The sequence below is a fragment of the Pyrgilauda ruficollis genome, unplaced genomic scaffold, assembly GCF_017590135.1.
Source record: "Pyrgilauda ruficollis isolate IOZ18807 unplaced genomic scaffold, ASM1759013v1 scaffold57, whole genome shotgun sequence".
Classification (NCBI taxonomy): Eukaryota; Metazoa; Chordata; class Aves; order Passeriformes; family Passeridae; genus Pyrgilauda; species Pyrgilauda ruficollis.
The window spans coordinates 4,495,692-4,498,902 of record NW_024527377.1 but is presented as its reverse complement, the minus strand read 5'-3'; positions in this window follow the sequence as shown (position 1 = coordinate 4,498,902).

Below are 3,211 nucleotides of genomic sequence, written 5' to 3'. Positions count from 1 at the left end.
TGTTGGTGAAGCCGTGCCGGGCGGAGCGGAGCCAGGCTGAGACGGAGCCGGAGCAGCAGATCCTGCCACTCTTGACTGAGTCATCAGCCCGCGGGAGCTGAGCAAGGCAGAGCCGGGGGCTGACCTGAAATCCAGCCGGTTCTTTTCTCTGAATCAGGGCAGGGAGGAAGGGAAAAAGGTTGGGGGAAGGGGGGAGCAGTGAGTGGGTTTTGGCTGCTCAAATCTCCCCTTTTTCCCAACTGTTCCAGGGAGCAATGGGGCCAAGGCAGTGCCAGAGGGATGGAGGGAGGCTGCAGAGAGTCGTGATGGGGACAGACACAAGGAGATGACAGTCTGCAAGGAGAAGGAAGGGGCTGGGAGATGTCAGGCGTATGTGTGCCCATGTTTTCACTGGGCTCATCCCAAGTAATCCTTGGAGGAAGAAGAAGGAGGGAAAGAAACAGAAAGAGCTTTCCACCCCCTGTGCCAGGTCCCCTCCCCGAGCTGCAGTTCCCGTTGGGCGGGAGTGGGGATCTCGCCCGGCATGTGCCTGCTCCAGCTCCAAATCTGAGACACCCCCCAGGGACAGCCCATCCCAGCAGAGCTGCGGGCCAAGGGCAGATCTGGATCCTGCTGGCTGGGGAGGATGGCTGCACACCAAAAGTCATCTCTGAGTGGTCAGATGGGTAAAACAAGCCCATCCCATGGGCAGCTGAATCTCCCCTCCCCACACTGTCCCCTCCTCAGACCCCATCAGCAATCCCTGTTGCAGGAAATCCTGCCTCCAGCCCTTCCACGGGGCTTCACAGACCCCCCAGCAACCCCAGCACCAGAGCCAGGGAGAACACCCACCCCAGACCCACCCCATCCCTACCCCAGGGCTGCTCCCCGCGAGCGGGGGGGTCCAGCAGCCCAGCTGGGGAGCTGGGGACCGTCACCCATGTGGTCACCAGCTGCTTGGAAACATTTCCCTGGCTCCGGGTTATATGAACAGATTTTTATAATTATTAGCCTTGGTAATTTACCGTAAAATATTTATTCTGGCTCATTCCAAGGCGTTTGATTCGTGTTGGGTCCGTACGGCTTGGGGGGGTGTGCGTGGGGAGCCACGCGGCCGTGCAGGGCTGGATGCTCGCTCCCTTCCTGTATAAATATCCATATGGATGTGTGTGGCCCCGGGAAGAGACCCTGGTGGCAGCAGGAACAGGGGGTGCAGCTCGCAGTGCGGCTCCTCACCCCCTCCTACCGCAACCCCAGCAACCCCAGCCCTGCCGGACACGGGGCAGGGGAGGGTGGAGGTGATGTCCTGCATGAAGGAATGCGGGGGGAAAGCCCCCTGGCAAACACCGGCCAGGGCAGGTGGGTGGAGGTGGCAGGGAGGGACGAGGGGACGGTCCCGGGGGTGGCAGCGGCGATCCCAGCACTGGGTGGTCGGCAGGGCTGTGCTGCTCACTCCTGGCTGGGAAGATGGGAGCTGAGATGGGCTCTGTGCCGCGCTGAGCCCCAGTGCGGGGGGAAAGGACAGCCCGGAGCCCCCCTGCCTGCCCCGGCGCTGCGATCCACGGCACGGCTCTCCGAGCCCCGGGGGCTCCGGCAGCGCCGACCCCCATGATGCAGCGATGAAACTCAACCCAGATGTGCAACAGCGGGAACCCTTTAACATTCCCCTGCTCTGTGCCTGGAGCTGGAAAGCCCCTCCACCAGCCCTGGTTCCCTAGTTCTCCTCCCTCACTCCCCAAGTGTGCCCTGAAAATGCCGCGGATGCTGTCCCAGGGAGGAACGAGGGCCGGGACCCGCGGGGGAAGCTCCAGCAGCTGTGGGCAGTGCTGGCATCATCGGGGAAGGCAGCAACCTGAGAGCACCAGCAAACAAAGGGCACCGAGTCCCCACGGGGCTTAAAATGACAAGGAGAAGTATTAAAACGGTTGAAAATTACAGATTGTGTGGGCTGAGCTCCACCCCCACAGCAGTGCCAGCCCCTTGGCAGTGGGAATGCGCTGGTACCAGCATGGGATTTGCCTCTCCGTGAGCTCAGACAAGTTTCATCTGCATTGACGTGGCCAGAAGCTGGATTGGCTCAAGGAAAAGTTGCCAGGACAGCCAGAATCACACACATCTTGTCGCCCTCTGCCCCCCTCAGAGTCTGGAGCCTTGTTTGGTGTCTGCCTTCACTTTTCTTTAGGGCTCAGCATCCCCCCAGACCCCTTCCTCATCCTCGGCCTCCTGACGTGAGAGGGCACCCCAGCCTGCCTCCCAGCCTGCCTCCCAGCTGGCCCCTGCATTATTAAACCAGCTCCTGCTTATCAGCCTTTATCTTTTTCCACTCATGCAAAAACCTGCCTGGCTATAGCTTTGCCAGCCTACTTCCAGCAGGAGCCAGAGGACTTTGGGTCACCCCCTCGGTGCTGTCCCTCAGTTCATCCCCTCGTGCCCCTGCAACCCCTCTGGGGGGAACAACCCACTGCTTCCCTGCCTCCAGAGCCTGGGAAGCAGCCCCTGCTCAGAGCTGCTCCCACACCTGGTTTCAATAATAAACCAGGAAGGGACAAAGGCGCCTTGCAGGAGGGCAGCGGGATGCAGGATGAGGGCTGCAGGTGGGGAGGGAGGGGAACTGCAGGGATGAGGGGCATGCTGAGGGGGGCACCAGCCCTGCAGCTCTGGGGGCTGGAGGGGCCCACTGCCCATCACCACATCTCTGACAAAACAGCACTCACAGAACGGGGTTAACTGCAGGCACCGGAAAGCTGGGATTAATGGAAATTGGTTATAAGAATTTTCCCAGATGGAAGAAACATCTTTTCATCATCTGTCCTTTGACATTTCAAGTCTATTTTGCATCCCCAGCATTTTCTGATTTGGGCTGTGACATTTAAATGGGCAGTTTGTGTTTACAGTCTTAGGCGTTGTAAATAGCTTATATATAAATGTCTTTGCCTGTATAGGAGACATTCTATACATTTGTAACTTTGAAACAAGAGCTATAAATCTTTACAGGAAAATGTAGATCTACAAAACCATTTATATCAGCTTTGTAGTCACAGGGTAAATGAACATGTAACAGAAACACATTGACTTTTTCAGACACTGGGATTTAGTCTTGTTTTATCACGAAGTGTAAATATGTCACTTCAAAATCATGAGAGGCATTAAAAGAAATATTTTGCATGGCATTTATTCAAGGACTTGCTGACTTGCACTGTACCCCCCTCCCAGGCTTCATCCCCCTCCAGTC